Source organism: Mytilus californianus, unplaced genomic scaffold (genome assembly GCF_021869535.1).
Source record: "Mytilus californianus isolate M0D057914Y unplaced genomic scaffold, xbMytCali1.0.p SCAF_10, whole genome shotgun sequence".
Classification (NCBI taxonomy): domain Eukaryota; kingdom Metazoa; phylum Mollusca; class Bivalvia; order Mytilida; family Mytilidae; genus Mytilus; species Mytilus californianus.
Genome location: NW_026262582.1, coordinates 36,693,173 through 36,713,313, shown reverse-complemented (window position 1 = coordinate 36,713,313; position 20,141 = coordinate 36,693,173). Strand labels below are relative to the sequence as shown.

Sequence of the window (20,141 nt, the reverse complement as noted above, 5' to 3'; positions counted from 1 at the left end):
ACCATGAAAATGAGGTCAAGGTCAGATGACACCTGCCAGTTGGTCATGTACACCTTACAGTCCTTCCATACACCGAATATTCTAGACCTATTGCTTATAGTATCTGAGATATGGACTTGACCACCAAAACTTAACCTTAAATATAAAAAAGAAGATGTGGTATGATTGCCAATGAGACAACAACTCTCCACAAGAGACCAAATGACACAGAAATTAACAACTATAGGTCACCGTACAGCCTTCAACAATGAGCAAAGCCCATACCGCACAGTCAGCTATAAAAGGCCCCGAAATGACAATGTAAAACAATTCAAACGAAAAACGGCCTAATTTATGTACAAAAAATGAACGAAAAACAAATATGTAACACATAAACAAACGACAACCACTGAATTACAGGCTCCTGACTTGGGACAGGCACATACATACAGAATGTGGCGGGGTTAAACATGTTAGCGGGATCCAAACCCTCCCCCTAACCTGGGACAGTGGTGTAACAGTACAACATAAGAACAAACAATAATAAAATGCTCCGCTGGGGCGCATCTTGATACGACCACAGAGGTCGAACCCTGAACAGTTGGGGCAAGTATGGACACAACATTCAAGCTTGATACAGCTCTGAATTTGGATTGTGACTAAATATTTGACACAGCATAGGTTTCTGACACAGAATGAATGTGGTCTAAGAACTTAAAAAATTTTAATCTACCTATTCAAACCATATCATTATTATTTGCTTTTATATATAAATCAGAAATAACCAATTTAAAATGGAAAATTTTAAAGAAAAAAAAAGGAAAAAAAAATCCCCCCCCAAATTTTTTGAACCCCCTTATGATTCATCACCCCAAAACTCAATAACAGCCTTCCCTTTGTGGTATGGTACCTTGCAGTACAATTTCAGAGAGATTCATACACTTGAACACAAGTTATTGTCTGGAAACTAGAAAAATGCTTGTTTTTTGGTCCCTTTTTGGCCCCAAATTCCTAAACGTTTAGGGCAAATACCCCCAAACTCAAACCCAGCTTTCCCTTTGTGATATGGAACCTTGTAGTACAATTTCATAAAGATCTATACGCTTACACACAAGTTATTGTCCTGAAACTAGAAAAATGCTTGTTTTTTTGCCCCTTTTGGCCCCTAATTCCTAAATTTGAGGCAATTACCCCCAAAATCAATCCCAGCCTTCCCTTAGTGGTATGGTACCTTGCAGTACAATTTCAGAGAGATCCATACACTTGAACACAAGTTATTGTCTGGAAACTAGAAAAATGCTTATTTTTGGTGAAGATCGTTGCACAACAAACTGAAAAATTATGACCCATTGATATATTTCCTCGGTAAAATTGCACCCCATTGATATATTTGATGCATCAAAAAAGGGACCCATTCCAGCGGCACATATGTATATACCTTAATATAGGAAGAGACCCCCCGTGCTAACGCCACCGCCGTAGCCGCCACCGGATCACTATCCCTATGTCGAGCTTTCTGCGACAAAAGTTGCAGGCTCAACAAAAATACATGAACATTTTAAAGTACTAAATTTTGAGTATATACATGTAAAACCACAAGTTACTAACTGAAGTTCATGGTGAACTGTAACCAAAAACTTTAAGTGAATACAATTTAGAGAAAGACAGATGGATGCACAAACACTATCATAATAGACCATAAAACTTACCAAATAAGATGTTTTACATTTATCCTTCAGAAGCAGGAAAACTGAAGTGTTTCTTTTCTTTCTCTGCCCTCCATGATATAAACTTCAAATTCATTCATGCAAAATATGAAAATCTGCAAAAGTAGGACCTTGTACCGCAGTTTATCCACATTTTGACTTTTGAACTGCATTGTTCTTTTCATCTTGCTGGCAACCTAAACATAAAAAAAAATGATAAACACATAATTCTGGATTAACTTTGTGTATTTATTTTTGTTGGTACAAACAATTTTTTCCAACTTTAAACTAAATCTGCCTCTGCTTTAAAAAAACAACTGAAAACCATGTATTTATCTTAATTGAAAACAATTTCTTGAGTTTTTCTCATTTGTATCACCCTGTTATTATATATAAATTTTATTTTTGTCCCTTTTTAAAATTAGGAATGGTTTAAATTCCTCAATAATCATGATAATTCTAGTCAGTCAATTAAAAATGTATGAACAAATTATTTAACCTGTATACTATTAATATCAATATATTTCATTTTTGATAAAAACTAGGCTCTGTGTTGAAGACCATACCTTGACCTATAATGGTTTACTTTTATAAATTGTGTGACTTGGATGGAGAGTTGTCTCATTGGCACGCATACCACATCTTCCTATATCTACAAACAGATTCTATGGGCGAGCAGACATTATACCCTGGAGGTGGTTTTAAAAAAAAGCATACGACTTAGATGTACCATAAGCATGGAAAAACAATTCAGCAGCCAGTTTCACAAAAAAACTTACAAATAATATTGATAGTAATTAAGTCATGTACAATACAGTATACTTAAGATAAATTGTAAGTTTTTTTTTTTTGTAAAACCGACTCAAATATACTTATAATCAATCTTAGTCGTAAGTATTAAGTATTATTCATCTTTTGGATAATTTGTTTGTTTATTTTATGAATATACAGTGGCAGATCCAGAACTTTTCATAAGGGAGGGCCGGCTCCAGTCATGCTTCAGTGATCCCTATATAATCAACCAAATTTTTCCCACGAAAGCCCCCCCCCCCCCCCCGGATCAGCCTATGATATATGTTTATATATCTCTCTGATATGCCATTTCAAATCAAATGTGTATTAAATAAAACTTTACACTAGAAAAGTAATGGATAGTTACTCATTTGGGAAACTTACAAGTTCACAGCATGCCGGTGCCTGTGACTGTGTTCAAAGTGGTGGGTTTTCACCCTCGTTGTATTGCGGAATAACGATTTAGGCAAATTGAGAAAAACATCATGTCTGTGGTTGATAATAGTGTGTGTGCATTAATTTAATTTTCTATACCTTCTTATTTAATATTTTTCCAATTTTGAGTACTGACGGCAAGTGTTGTAACCAATGTCTTGAGATCAATGTGCTATTTACAAGCGCGATCGAGAAATGCAGGGGAAAGAAACTTATCAATTATGTTTATTCTTAAGACAAAACTGAGCCACCGTAAAAATGAACCGGTGTCGAGGAGGTTACTGACACGTAATAGGGCAGAGACATATTTACACATATGTGTATATATGTCTCTGTAATAGGGTCATCCCTCGAGAACATTAACTAGTACATTGATAGTTTACTATGCAGTCAGTATCCCGAAAAAAAAACCGTATGGATGCAAAACGCTTAGTGGTTTCGGCTGACTACTAATATGTGCACTTTGTCTAAAAAATATCCCGGCAGCGTAAAAGTTGAAGTCAGGATCCGGGGGGGGGGGGGGGGGGGGGGGGGGGGGGCGGTCTTCTTTTTCTGTGTTCTTTATTTTTTTTGTTTGCCCGTTATTCTCTATTCTATTAACCCCCATCCATACCCTGTTATGTGGACTTAAGCTTTCGGTAGTTTATTTTATCCTATTTCTGTCTAAATACATTATTTATCACAAAACAAAAACTTACTAAATATTTTTATATGAAGTCCTCACCAGTTGCGGATCCAAAAAATGTCATAAGGAGGCACTAACTGTCATGCATAAAGAGGGGGCCCGCTTCAGTGATTCTCTAAATAATCAACCAATTTTTTTCCAAAAAAGGGGCGGGCCCCATGCACTCACCTTAATCCACCTCTAAACCCTTCCCACTTCGTATTCTTGAATTCAGATTCAAGATCTCTCTGACTAAAGTAATTAAGTAAGTCACATTTGCTTATATCAGGTTTTTGATTGAACTGGCGGATAGTTGTTTCATTACCAATCGTACCACATCTCCTTATTTATATATATACGAAAGCTTTATTCATATTTTTGGTGTATTGATGAATGTGTAAAGATGCAGCAATTGTAATACATTTTAAAATACAGCACAAGAGATGCAGATTATATAAAACCAATCTCACTATACAAATCCTTGATAAAACTTATAAGTCGAAGACATACTGACAAACGCCATGGCAAAAACTTAAAAACGACCAAATGACGTACAACAGTCTATAAAACTTGACAATAGCATTAAAACACATAGAAGCACCCAGACAGTCAAACAGAAATTAAAAGAATAAATAATTTGTAAAGATTTTCAACTAGGCCTACAGCTATATTTTCTTATCGTGTAACAGTAGGCTAAACATAGGTTCTGGTATTATGTGATAAGTCATTTTTTCATGCAGACCCAGTTTTATTGATACCTTGAACTTAAAGTGGTTTTATGCATATCAGCCCAGATTATGTGTGTAATTTTATTGAACAATTCAACAATACACTTCTAAACAGGTTAAATTCATTTAAAAATTTACAAATTCAGATCTACTGGCATTCAACACCCAATTACTTACTTGCTGTATATTGCTAACTTTGATTGTATATTGTCAATCTCTCCACATCGTGAATACGCCATGCGAGGTGTTGGATAAGTTTGATACAGGGTGACGGCTTTCGAAGCGTAGAAAAAAATCCAGGTAAATGAAAGTGTAAAAATTTTGTTGTTGAAAATTTTAAGTACTAAATTCCTAAATTTGTACTTAACTCCGTTCTACGGGTAACATGGTTGTTTGATATTAAAATAGGATAAAAAGCATCCGGAAAAATTAATAATCACGTTATAAGTATTCGTAAATTGATATGAAAAAAACTTAACAAGGAATAAGTATTGGTAAACGGACAGAAAGTCGCAGGACAAAGGTTTAAATTATTTATTTTACAATTGTTTAAATATATGAGAGAAAGTTCTTGACGAATTGACTTTATTTATAGATAAATGTATTTAGTTGAGGAAATGATTAATTCGCCTTCAAATAGTTTTTTTTATCAATAACTTATAAAAAGGAGACATATTGACAGCATGACTTCAGTTAATTACCAAACCACTTTGGCAGATTGTTTTCTTAACAATCATTGTTCATATTAATATTTAAAAATAAATTTTGTTTACAAGCCGTTTCCTTTTAAAAATGTTTCAGAAAAATACTGAAACGTTTTTAAAATTAAGTTTATTCAAAGAAAAAAATATCCCAAAACTGAATCGTGACTTTTTACTTGTTACTTTTTGTTGTACGTTCTAAGTGTCAATCCTAGCAAACACAAATTTGGAAATAAAATCGATTACAATGTAATTTTATAGAAGGAAAAAGGGGGGTTAATGAACAAATTATTACTATACACTCACATACTTCTAAAAAGATTTGCATATGTAAGCTGTCTATAGATAATGTTAAATTATTTTAGAAGTTTCAATTAATTTAGGAGAAAAAAAAAAGATTATAAACAGTTTAGTTTTAAACGCCTACTACTACAAAAAATAGTGATTTTTTTTGTAGATTTGGTACTTCAGTTTCGACTCAAAATTTCCTATTGTAATTGTTAGATGCCAAATATTTAGGAGAAGATTGTATTTGTACTTTATGTAATTGCGGTGATATTGGCGACGCGATTCATTATATTATAGCAAGGATTTGTAAAAATCCTTGATTATAGAATGTTCGGCAATAGACGAAAGTAGACAAACCCTATTTAAACGGGGTTTTGATCTCCAAGGACGTGACATTTTACATCGAATAAGATCTATATTTGTTAACGTTTTCAAATGAAATAACTTGAATTGAAAATTTCCCGACTATGTGAAGATTTCTTATATTTCTAAATGGCTTCAATAATTACATACAAAACGAAAAATTTATTTAACTTTTTTTGTAAAAACAATATTCATGTATTTTTATATTTTTTCCAAGGAAACGTTTTTTTTTTGTTTGTTTGCAAAGTTTACTTGTATGTGTTTATAACCATCACCAATCAGTCCTAATTATTAAAGATCAAACGTCGTAATCAAAATGATGATTGGTATTGAATATGAGCATCGGTCATGCATGACGTATCCCAAATAACTTCTTTAATGTTGGTTTGATTTTATCAAAACCAAAATTATAAGATCAAATATTAAATTATCTATCGAATGTATACCCTCAACGCTCACTAAAACATATATACATGTCCTGAGTGACTTTTTATGTCCTGTCTGCACTCAGGAGGTCCTGAGCGGTTTTTAGACGTACCGTTAATTTATAGGCATATATTTGAAGCTGTTCTTAATTATGTACATTATCTATAGGTATACATGTATCAGACAAAAAGACTTTCCAATGAACTTAGTTCTAGTTATCTTAGTTCCTAGTCACAGGCACTTGTCTCAGAAAATAAATTTCCTATATACTTTTAATGTTATATTAAGCAGGGACTTTCTATACTAAGTTAGTATAGAAAGTCCCTGTATTAAGGTATATAGGAAACAAAATTCTGAGACAAGTGCCTGTGGTCCTAGTGTGAAATAAATCCACTGGGAATTGGCCTTTTTAAACAATCTATATATACGTTTTCTCAAGGGTTTGTACATGTAAAGTGAAATTATGTTTACTCAATGCGTAGTTACATAAGTTTATTTGCTACTTTATTCTTCTTTATTTTATATAAATGATTTTTTTTTTTTTAATTTTTACATTTTTTTCTTCGAAAGAATTGTAGTGTTGCAATAGGGAATGGACACAGATACTTAACTACATTTAACGAAAAAAAATTTGTGTAATGTCATCAATCTGTATTACACATAGACAGGATGTTCTCTAGAAAACTATGGTATTTCTAATACGTTATACACACCCCAGGGTACACGCACTGTCGTAATGGAAAATTACTGCATGCTTTAATTACCTGTAATCAGCCATGCAACAAATCAGTTGACTGACCATGTCATTACAGTTTGAAAAGTTTTTCCTCAGATCAAAACGGAATATTCATTTTAACTTTAAAATTTAAAACTTTAAAAAGTATACTTTGATATAATTATGACGTAAAAGAATTTAACAATTTAATAACGGATTTTTCCAATGATTAAGATACAATTATATTTATTTTTCTGGGACTGACAGATATATCACAGGCACTTGTCTCACAATTTTTTTCCTATATACTTTTATTAAAGTATATAGGACTTTTTTTTCTGAGACAAGTGCCTGTGAGATATATACATGCATAAGTCCCAGACATATATAATTGTAAATCAAAATGATTTACATAATTACTGGGAAATAATATAATGTTTCAGTTATGTTGATGTCACAAATACAAATGAATTATTTGATGATGCATGCTGGAATTTCTTATCTAACTGCATGACGGTGACCACAGACATATATATATCCATTTATTGATTCTATAATTTCTTGAGAAAAAAAATCAGGAGGGAAGTCAGAGGGAAGTGAAACAAACATTTTAAGCTTTTATTAAAAATTGTTGGGAAAACAATAAAATACGACACTGAGTTTTGAAAAAAAAGTTTATGATTGGTCTTTTTTTTAATAAAGATAGAAACAATTTTTTGTCCCAAGAAAAAAAAACAATGCCCCCTTTTTTAGCCAAACCGACACACGCCGATGAATGAAGAATTCCAAGTAAGGTCACAAGGTCACATTTTAAAACTGTTTCAGTCGCCCAGTCTCAAAAAGCAATTTTGACTGGCATTGTTTTTAGTCGAATTATGTTTTTGCAGGTCAGGTTGCAAAGTGGCAGGTCGGATTTGACAATGTCAAGTTGACAACGGTCCTAAAAAATATCCGAAAAAACGTTGAATCAAACGATATGAACCTACGCAGTTTTATAAGACTGACACACACCAGTGTGCTAACTGTGCTGGGTGAGGTGCTGTAACTTGATATACATGTATCATTAAGTTCATAGGCGGATCCAGGGGGGGGGGGGGGGGGGGCCCTTTCGTGGGAAAAAATTGGTTGATTATATAGGGAATCACTGAAGCGTGACTGGAGCGGGCCCCCCCTAGGTCAGTCAGCGGGCCCCCCTTACAAAAAGTTCTGGATCCGCCACTGAAGTTACAGTACTGTTAGGATTTGCCTGCCTTTTTACAGGGACTTTCTATACTAACTGTTAGTATAGACTGCCCCTGGCTAGAAAGTATGGTTATCTGCTCATCAACGGGTGCGTGATTAGCAAATCAAATATCTTGTAGCAGTAAAATACCTCCGGGGGGAGGGGCACTTCAATACTTAATTGATAGGGGTGTCGCTGGGGTTCTGTTACCCCACCCTATTCATATAATTTAGATCTTAAAAATGTATACCTTTTCATATATTGCGTGGGTAAAATTGTAACCTTTTCCCATATTGGTTGGTTTTCGTGGGGTGTGTTGGAAAAGTGGAATATTTAAGGCTAAGATTCTGTATGTAATGTTTACTTACGGTGAGACTTTTGGCTGTGAAAAAATGACAGGGCTTTTCATATACAAGTAATTGGAACTTTATCGACCTTATCATATATTTCTGATAGTTTTTCCCACCTATTCCCATATTTTTAAGCTGGAAAAAGTGACCTATTCCAGCGGCACGTCCTATCACCTTGTATATAGGAAGTGCCCCCCCCCCCCCCCCCGAGTAAAATACACAAATGTATAATACCTTAATTCAGGAGCACAGTCTGTCTTTACCGTAAATAACTTCGAGATTATTATGTAAGTTTACTTTGCTAATCGATGTTCCTGTAATTCAGATTTAAATTTATTTGTGAGACCCCCGTCACTATTTATATTCACTCAAAGAAAGGGGTTCTCCGTTACTGGGAAAATCCAAGGACGTATTGTGTTAGTTATACGTCCTTGGAAAATCTTATCTGATTCAGGATCAATTTATCGGTTACACTCCCCTATCACCAGTGATTCTTTGTGAACTGACATTCTGAAAAAGGTATACTGTTGACTATCAATTTGCATGATTAGTTACAGATGTCTACTCGGACTACTGCAAAAGACAATAATTCAGTTCACTGATTTAGATTGAATAGTGGTTCGGTTAATCCCCTCTTCCCCAAACAAGTAAGAATTAGGTTACATCTTTTGGTAGTCCAAATAATTATGACGTCTAGCAAGGCTATTTTATTTTTTTTTATGCCCCCGCCGTAGCGGTGGGGGCATTAAGTTTTACCCTTGTCCGTCTGTACGTACATATACGTCCGTACGTCCCAAAATTGGTTTCCGTTCTCTAACTTGAGTTTGCCTCAACCAAATGTTAAAGTAAAAACTTATACACAATGCTTATTACCACAAAACACAGATCAAGTTTGAATTTTGGTGGCGTCACTTTAACCATTCTAGAGTTATGCCCCTTTATAAATGGAAAAATTGCAAAATTTTTAGTTTCCGTTCTCTAACTTAAGTTTGCCTCAACCAAATGTTATAAAACTTATACACAATACTTATTACCACAAAACACAGATCAAGTTTGAATTTTGGTGGCGTCACTTTAACCGTTCTAGAGTTATGCTCCTTTATAAATGGAAAAATTGCAAAATTTTTATTTTCTTCTAAATATCAAGTAATTTTTAAAATTGGAATTATCTTCCTTTGTCCATAATTAGAGTTGAATCAACTACAATCAATGCTTTATACAATGCAATGTTTAATTTTGACTTCCACTGATAAAACACAGATCAAGTTGAATTTGGGTAGTGTCACTTTAACCATTATTGAGTTATGCCCCTTAATAAATTGAAAGATTGCAAATTTTTAGTTTCCATTCTGTAACTTAAGTTTGCCCCAACCAAACATTATGAAACCTATACCCAAATATTCATTACCACAAAACTAAGATCAAGTACAAATTTTTTGTTTCCGTTTTCTAACTTTAGTTTGCCTCGACCAAATGTTATGAAACTTGTACACAATGCTTATTACTACATAATACAGATTAAGTACGAAATTTGGTGGCGACACTTTTACCATTCTTGAGTAATGTCCCTTTATAAACATAAAAACTGCTGAATTTTTCGTTTCCGTTCTCTAACTTTAGTTTGTCTCAACCAAATGTTATAAAACTTGTACACAACCGTTCTAGAGTTATGCCTGTTTACAAATAGAAAAATTGCTGAATTTTTAGTTTCTGTTCTCTACTTAAGTTAGCCTCAACCAAATGTTATGAGACTTACACACAATGCTTATTACCACAAAACTCAGATCAAGTTCAAATTTGGGTAGCGTCACTTTTACTGTTCTTCAGTTATGTCCCTTTATAATTTTTCTATCTATCTATCTTCATATTTCCGCACTCAGTTACAACTTTGACTATTACGTGCCCAGAAAAAAGTTAAAATAGCCTTGCAAGACGTCATAATTATTCGAACTAATCTTTTGGCAAATATGGTCGTACCACAGGGGTTTGTTACAATTTGCCGGGTTTTCTATCCTTACGAACCCTGAAAAACTTACCAGGCCAGGTGATAAAAAATCTGTCTCCCCTTTTTATCCCACCAGAAAATCAAAAGGTTGTCTCCTTACACCTACATGACAAAAACATATACAAATATGGTATCATTGCCAATGTGACGGCTCTTCAACAGAAACTAAAAACGTAGAAGTTAACAACTATATAGGTCACCGTACAGATTTCAACAATTGGCTAAAAAGCCAAACTGCGTAATAAGCTACAAAAGGCTAAAATAGATAGACAATATCTGACATGGGTAGAAATGTTCAGAATGTTGAAAAAAAAATCTACTGTCCATTTGCATCAAAACTGGCAGCTGACTCATAGGAGTTGTTGTCTTAAATACAGATTTTAACCATTTTTTTTTCTTCATATTTCTTGAATTTGCCTTTTTATCTTGAAAACTTTAATAATTAAAGAGAAACTTAAGTCATATTAAAAAGTTATTGCTTTTCAATGATGATTTTGATCCAGTTTTTGCAAAAACTTGGAAACTTTAAATCTTGGGTAAACTCCTTATATTATACTGCCTGGTCTCGTGGTAGCGTGTTCACCTCACGTGCAGAAGGTTGTTTATTTTGAACCCAACCGGGTAAAACCAAAGACTTTAAAGTTGGTATTTGCTGCTTCTCCCCTAAGCACGCAGTATTATTAAGGAGTAAGAGCAAATACTGGTTTGTTCAGAGTCAGAATAATGTGTCAAGGTAAGGTGACATGTCTCTCTGAGAACTAGTGTAAGAGATAAATTGTCTGGTCAGACAAATATAACTAGTATAAAAAGTCCATGGATACAGAATTTACTAGTATATTTAGTCCGATGTCAGTAATTTATGTCCCCAGACTAATTTTCCTAGTCCATGACATCACTATTCCTAGGTAAAAATGTCCAGTTTTTCTAATACTGTATGCAACATGTCAAGTAGATTTGGTGTATGAAAATTTTTAGAATGTACATGTTAGTCTGGCATGTTTTATTCGACCTTGACCTCATTTTTATGGTTCATTGCTCAATGTTATTTTATTGTTTTTTGGTCAGTTTTTCTATTTTCTTATTTTCAAATTAGCAATAGGTCAACTATATTTGGTGTATGGAATGATTGTAAGGTGCATATGTCTGACTGAGAAGTTTCATCTTACCTTGACTTTATTTTCATAGTACATTGGTCAATGTTTAGTTTTTGTGGTTTTTTTTCGGATACTGTAAGCAATAGCATGAATAAGGCCCCTATATTTGGTGAATGGAATGATTGTGAGATGCACATGTCTGTCTGGCATGTTTTATATGACCTTGACCTCATTTTCATGGTTCATTGGTCAATGAAAAGTTTGCATTGTTTTGTCAGTTTATCATATGCTTTAAGCAACAGGTAAATTATATTTGGCGAATGTAACGATTGTAAGGTGTGCATGTCTGTCTGGCAGATTCATATAACCATGATCGCATTTTATGGTTCTTTGGTCAATGCTAAGTTTTCTTGTTTTTTTATACGACCGCTTTTTGCGGTCATATATTGGTATGAGGTTGGCGTTGTCGTCGTCCGAAGACACATTGGTTTTCGCACTCTAACTTTAGTTTAAGTGAATGGATCTCTATGAAATTTTACCATAAGGATTGATTTTGGGGGTTATGGTACCAACAGTTAAGGAATTAGGGGCCAAAAAGGGGCCAAAAATAAGCATTTTAGTAACTTCCAGACATAACTTTTGTGTTAGTGTATGGATCCCTCTGACATTGTACCACAAGGTTCCATATCACACAGGGAATGCTAAGATTGATTTTGGGGGTAATTGCCTCAAAATATTAGGAATTAGGGGCAAAAAAAGGGGCAAAAAACAAGCATTTTTCTAGTTTCATGACAATAACTTGTGTGTAAGTGTATGGATCTTTCTGAAATTGTACTACAAGGTTCCATATCACAAAGGGAAAGCTGGAATTGAGTTTGGGGGTAATTGCCCAAAACGTTTAGGAATAAGGGGCCAAAAAGGGGCCAAAATTAAGCATTTTTCTAGTTTCCAGACAATAACTTGTGTTCAAGTGTAAGGATCTCTCTGAAATTGTACTGCAAGGTACCATACCACAAAGGGAAGACTGGGATTGATTTTGGGGGCAATTGCTTTAAGATTTTAGGAATTAGGGGCCAAAAAAGGGGCAAAAAACAAGCATTTTTCTAGTTTCATGACAATAACTTGTGTGTAAGTGTATGGATCTTTCTGAAATTGTACTACAAGGTTCCATATCACAAAGGGAAAGCTGGAATTGAGTTTGGGGGTAATTGCCCAAAATGTTTAGCAAAAAGGGGCCAAAAATAAGCATTTTTCTAGTTTCCAGACAATAACTTGTGTTCAAGTGTATGGATCTCTCTGAAATTGTACTGCAAGGTACCATACCACAAAGGAAAGGCTTGGAATGATTTTGGGGGTTATTGCCTCAAAATTTCAGGAATAAGGGGCCGAAAAGGGGCAAAAAACAAGCATTTTTCTAGTTTCAGGACAATAACTTGTGTGTAAGTGTATAGATCTTTATGAAATTGTACTACAAGGTTCCATATCACAAAGGGAAAGATGGGTTTGAGTTTGGGGGTAATTGCCTTAAACGTTTAGGAATTTGGGGCCAAAAAGGGGCCAAAAAAACAAGCATTTTTCTAGTTTCCAGACAATAACTTGTGTATAAGTGTACGGATCTCTCTGAAATTGTACTGCAAGGTACCATACCACAAAGGGAAGGCTGGGATTGAGTTTGGGGTGATGAATCATAAGGGGTTCAAAAAATTCTTGGGGGGGGGGGATTTTTTTCCCTTTTTTTCCTTTTTTTTTCTTTAAAATTTTCCATTTTAAATTGGTTATTTCTGATTTATATATAAAAGCAAATAATAATGATATGGTTTGAATAGGTAAATTAAAAATTTCTAAGTTCTTAGACCACATTCATTCTGTGTCAGAAACCTATGCTGTGTCGAAATATTTAATCACAATCCAAATTCAGTGCTGTATCAAGCTTGAATGTTATGTCCATACTTGCCCCAACTGTTCAGGGTTCGACCTCTGTGGTTGTATCAAGCTGCGCCCAGCATTTTATTCATTTTATCAGATATTATAAGCATATGTCTACTTGTTGGTGTATGGAATGACTGCAAGGTGTCATATAAAAATAAGAAGATGTCTGTCTGCCAAGTTTAATATTACTGTGACCTCATTTTCATAGAATATTGATAATACAAATGATCTAAAATTGTCAGTTGCCTACTCATTATGTAATAGTAGTTATTGTCATTAAATGATAATGTTTACCCTTTTATGTGTAGGGCAAGAACATTAAAGATAAAGGGAAACTATAAACAAAAGAAATTATCAACAAAAATAGATTTACAGACGTCAACAAAGCCTAAATGGTAAGTTCACTTCTATAAAAGTTATTGCCCTTGAATAGTGATTATTATGAAAATAAGATGTGGTATGATAAATGAGAAAACTATGCACCAGAGTTCAATTAAGTGGATGTAAGCAATGCAATTACTTATTAGAGGCCAATGATGACCTGTAAATAATGACAGGCAAAATATGGCAGGGTTGATATAAAAATAAGAAGCGGTACGATTGCCAATGAGACTTTTCTCCAATAGAGATCAAATGCCATTAAATTTAACAAAATGAGTTCACTGTACAGCCTTCGACAATGAGCAAACACTATACTGCATAGTAATCCATAAAAGGCCATGAAATAACAAATGTAAAACAATTCAATAAGGGCATGGCGTCATTTAAAAAGGGCATGGTGTCTATCCATGCTAAACATGCTTTAGGGAAACACCACAAAGGTGAAAGCTAAGTGCCTGATTTTTGCACAAAACAATAAACAAAAAACAAATATGATATATAGCAACAATTGACAACCACTGAATAATAGACCCCTGACTTGGGACAGACACTTACAAAATGTGGCATGGTTTAACATGTTTGCTGGCGCCAAATCCTCCTCTAATTAAGGACAGTGGTGTAAGTGTCAGTTCAACATAAAAACGATAAAATCAGTAGAAAAGGGTTTTTTTCTGCTCTTGGGTCAGGTTATTTTGATACATTCCCGTTTTCATTCTCAATTTTATTAACTCATTAGAATGCAACAAAGCAGAAAAACAGCTACCAAAAACACAGACCGGATGTGGCTGGAAATTTATTCTTTCCCTTTAACAAAAAAGACTCAACATACAGATCTATTAGTACTCACAGTTACTGACAGCTAATTCAAAGCAAATATCAACTAATAAAATAAATATTTTGTGAGCACCCAACCCACCCCTAACCTGGGACAGTGGTTTTAATAACAGCACAACATTTGAACAAACTGTAAACATTTGTTGCAATTGGCTTAACTCAAAAGACTGCAACAAGGCACAAAAAACAACTAATATGAAAACCATAGACACAAAGCACTGAAATAAGAGTTTTTACAATTTTAAATATTCAAATTAAATTTTTATCAAAATGTACATAAACATGATAAAGTAGCCATTTTATTGCTGTATTTCTCTTCATTTATAATTTTTGAGTTTTGTGTATTTGTAGGTCAGACATCTTGGTTTTCATGATCATCATTCAACAGGTCCATACTGAACAGCAAACTTAAAGTTGATATTTTTCTACATAGTGTGACTTTTTTATTAATTTGAAATGGAATGTGTTTTTTTTCCTACATAAGAAAGAGGAAATTTCAACATAATGACTATAAACAACAAGGAGTCATATCATCATGATCATAGATGCTCAAGAACTTAATCATGTAAATGCAACGACGTAATTATCAATTGAAAGAAGGGAGGAATGAAAAAATATATTTAGTATTTTGTTGTCCAAATGAACTTGCTTTGTCCACTCATTTAAATCGCTCCATCCAATAAAGATGTACGGAGGAAGATTTTTGAAGAACAGATTGCAAAAATGTTATGTCTAAGAATTGTAGGAATATTCTAGTGGATGAAATAATTTATTTACTTTACTCTTATATAGTGGACTGAATAATTGTTCATAGCAAGCTGAAACAAGAAAACTAAAACTTAACAGGAAAAGTGTTTAGTTTATAAATTTACAAATATAAATGTAATATTATGAATACCACAAAGAAATAAGATTCAAATCGTTTGCATATTCATGTATTGCAATGGAACTATAACAAAGAAAACTTTACCTCATGGAAAGAGTAAACTATTAACTGTGTTTTGTCAATTTATTCAGTCCGAATATGAAATATTTTTTTCAGTTCTATTTTTCATAATAAAACAAAGAAGACAAAGATTTCAAATCAATATTTTTTTCTTTTATTAAGACGTCATCATTTTATTTCAGTTAAAGGATTTTATTTTTTGACTTTAAATATTATTATATTTCCAAAATAATAATAATCTTTATTGTCATATAAACAAATTAAAAACATGTTTGTGACAAAATGAAAAAAACCAAAATACACTCATATATATATTATAAACTTTTTACTACCAAACAGAATTCATTGTAACATACACATTACTGTATATTTATAATTTGAATTCCATAGGATTTTATTTTGTCCCATGGGATATTAAAAATCCCATGGGATAATTATAGTCCCATGGGATTTTTTTTGTCCCATGGGACAACAAATATCCCATGGGACTACAATTATCCCATGGGACCCAAAAAAATCCTATGGGATTTAACCAAAATCCCATGGGATAATGGTCAATCCCATGGGATTTGCCTTATCCCATGGGATATTGAAAATCCCATGTTTTTCTAAATCAAATTACAAAATATATATAATAATAACAGCAGAAAAGCAATGAAATTATTGAATCCCATGTAATTCCGCACATTTTGGTTATTTACACGACACTGTAGGTCTAAGGAGAGGCGGCGGCGGATTTGCAAATGAGTGTTTTGCAAATTAAAAGTGTCCAGTGTTTATAGTTTTACCATTTGTACTTTTATTACAAATCTAGTTCAAATTTTATATTTGTATATGAACTGTAAGGCATACCATATTTTGAAATTTTTTATCCTGAGATTTCGGAAGACTAAGACATTTTGACGACAATAAATGCACTTTATAATTCATTTCAATGGCATTATGGTACATGTATGTCTATTTAAACCAACTGTCAGCAGTGTATGTTTCAAAAGTAATCAAAAGACAATGTCGTAAAGGCACCATATAGTTTTTCAACAATACACAAATGTCTATACGATTTTTCAAGGCCTATAAAAGTTATATATTAAACAGAAAAAATATCTGTTAATAATATACAATTCTCCAAAAAACGAAAAACATTAAGATACGACATACGACGACTACAAAAGAGTTTTTAAAAGATTTAACCCCTCCCTTTTCTAATTCGAGGTAGGTCATTTTTTTAAACACTTTTAATTCAGGATACGAAATGCTAATTCATGTAGTTTAATATGTGTTTAATAAGTTGTATACGTTTTCCCCCCAAAAGTCAATCTTTAATACAGTGCCCACAAGGTGTATCAATAAAACATTCCTCTTGTTGGTGTTAAGGAATTTACTCTGTAACATGGTGATTTCTGATGATTGGCGGTGATAACTCTCGGATTAACGATCGTATTAATACTATCATATACATGTACAAAATGTATTACAAATAAAACGTAGAGAGATATTTCAGAGTGAATCACAGACAATCATTACCATTCACTGTGAAAAATCACCGCGGAAAGAGATTTTTAAATGAACCACCACGTGTGTTCTGCACAATGTACACGTGAAGTCCTGACTTAGTATTTGATATGTGTACATAGTTTCTTATACACACACGGAGTACAAAGCCACAGGGAGTACAAAATATTCGACGCTGTACATTATTGTTTCTGTAATGTGTAATTTTCTTAAAAGATGAAATTTGAAAAAAAGGCAGGACAGGAGTTTTGAGTTAAAAAAAAAAGCAGGATGAGCAACTTGGCAGAAAAAAAAGACAGGATGACAATCTATGTAAAAAATGTCTGGATAAACTAATAAAAAAAGGCAGGACCGAATAGAGTGAAAATTAAAAATGCAGGACAAAGATTACAACAACAAAAAAATGCAGGACAAAATTTTTCATCATAACCCCCCATAAAATTAAATAGTAGCTCCCTAACTCTGAAATATTACCTTCATATTTTGCACGCTGATGTTGTATTTTTTCATCGAATTAAGTATAGCTGTCTCTTATATAGACTTTTTAAAAGGCAAAATGGTTTAATACTAATCATCTTTCCAGCTACTTTAAAAGGCACTCAGACTAGAGGATTTCCGAAGTGATACGATTAAAAACGCAATGTCGGAAATCCGAAAGCAATTTCGCCACAAGAACCCCAAAGTAATTAAAATAAAAAAAACAAGCATTATATCATTGAAAAGCATATGGCTAAATTCTTTTTCTTGTAAATTGATAATTCCTGAATTTAAATTTTGTAATGTCTAGCACTAAAAGCCGGTAGTGAAGACAAGTAAACTGACATGGCAGGTCGACACGTTCTTATTTGATAGAATGTCCACTCGGTCGGTAGTGAATCCAAGTATGTACACCTGACAGGGCAGGCCGACACGTTCTTATTTGATATAATGTTTACTCGACCGGTAGTGAAGCCAAATTCACTGACAGGGCAGGTCGACATGTTCTTATTTGATATAATATCTACTCGGTCAGTGGTGAAGCCAAGTCCACCGACAGGGCAGGTCGACACGATCTTATTTGATAGAATGTCCACTCGGTCGTGGGTGAATCAACGTATGTACACCTGACAGGGCAGGCCGACACGTTCTTATTTGATATAATATCTACTCGGTCAGTGGTGAAGCCAAGTCCACCGACAGGGCAGGTCGACACGTTCGTATTTGATATAATGTCCACTCGGCCGGTGGTGAAACCAAGTCTACCGACAGGGCAGGTCGACATGTTCTCATTTGATAGAATGTCCATTCGGCCGGTGGTGAAGCCAAGTTCACCGACAGGGCAGGTCGACACGTTCTTATTTGATAGAATGTCCACTCGGCCGGTGGTGAACTCAAGTCCACCGACAGGACAGGTCGACACGTTCTTATTTGATATTATGTTCATTAGGCCGGTAGTGAAGCCAAATACACCGACAGGGCAGGCCGACACGTTCTTATTTGAAATAATGTTCATTAGGCCGGTAGTGAAGCCAAGAACACCGACAGGGCAGGCCGACACGTTCTTATTTGATATAATGTTCATTAGGCCGGTAGTGAAGTCAAGTACACCGACAGGGCAGGTCGACACGTTCTTATCTGATATAATATCCACTCGGCCGGTGGTGAAGCCAAGTCCACGGACAGGGCAGGCCGACACGTTCTTATTTGATATAATGTTAATTAGGCCGGTAGTGAAGCCAAGTACACCGTCAGGGCAGGTCGACACGTTTTTATTTGATATAATGTTTACTCGACCGGTAGTGAAGCCGTCCACCGACAGGGCAGGTCGACACGTTCTTATTTAATATAATGTCCACTCGGCCGGTGGTGAAGCTAAGTCCACTGACAAGGCAGGTCGACACGTTCTTATTTCATATAATGTCCACACGGTCAGTAGTGAAGCCAAGTCCACCGACAGGGCAGGTCGGCACGTTTTTATTTGATATAATGTCCTCTCGGTGGGTAGTGAAGCAAGTCTACCGACAGGACAGGTCGACACGTTATGATTTGATATAATGTCCACTTGGTTGATAGTGAAGCAAAGTCAACCGACAGGGCAGGTCGACACGTTCTTATTTGATAGAATGCCTACTCGCCAGGTAGTGAAGGAAAGTCCACTGACAGGGCATGTCGACACGTTCTTATTTGATAGAATGCATACTCGTCCGGTAGTGAAGGAAAGTCCACTGACAGGGCAGGTCGACACGCTCTTATTTGATATAAGGTTCATTCAGCTAATCGATCTCGTGATTTATCTCATAACTCGTTAATGATATCACCTATGATGACTATATATCATACATCATTTAATCAAACAAAAATGTATTCATGATCTGTTAAAGTGTCCCTTAGTGCTATATATGCACATTATCTTATTTACCTGAAGGAAATTAACGTTAATAATTAACTTCCATTGATGTCCTTACAAACATGAAGTCAATGTGAACTTTGACTTAGTTACTGACTCTATTTTATACTACAGTGAAACCTGTTTTAAGAGACCACTCAAAGGAGAGCAAAAACGTGGTCTCATAAGACAGGTGGTCTTTTAATACAGGTTCAAAATATTTGAAATGCTACTACAGAGGTACAATGTACCTAAAATTAATGGATTTATAACACAGGTGTTTGCTTGTAATACAGATGGTCTCTTAATCAGGTTTGACAGTATATGAAATAAGGAGATGAGGTTTGATTGCCAATGACATAACTTACGTCCATTACGTGGATGCAAATAAACTCATCATAGACAGGATTAAAATTTTGTTGATAAGACGTCTTCAAAAGACCCATCAGTAACGCTCAAATCAAAAAGTCAAAAAGTCCAAATAAAGCATGTAGACTATAGGTTACCATACAGCCTTCAACAACACGCAAACCCGATACAGTGGGCGATAAAATGCTCAGTCATGACAAAATGTAAAACAATTCAAATAAAAAAACTAACAGTCTGATTTATGACCAAAAAAAATTAACGAAAAACAAATACTAGAGACAGCAACCAACGACAACCGCTGCATTACAGTCTCCTGATTTGGAATAGGCGCGTGTAC

The 20,141-nt window shown here is 34.4% G+C and overlaps 1 long non-coding RNA gene across 1 annotated transcript; it reads left to right on the top strand.

Moving 5' to 3' along the window:
- Positions 1 to 8,562: 8,562 nt before the first annotated feature.
- Positions 8,563 to 15,460, top strand: LOC127718047 (uncharacterized). The gene is made up of 3 exons (XR_007989537.1): positions 8,563 to 8,888; positions 13,706 to 13,792; positions 14,964 to 15,460. It is a non-coding gene; the product is annotated as an uncharacterized LOC127718047 (long non-coding RNA).
- Positions 15,461 to 20,141: the final 4,681 nt, after the last annotated feature.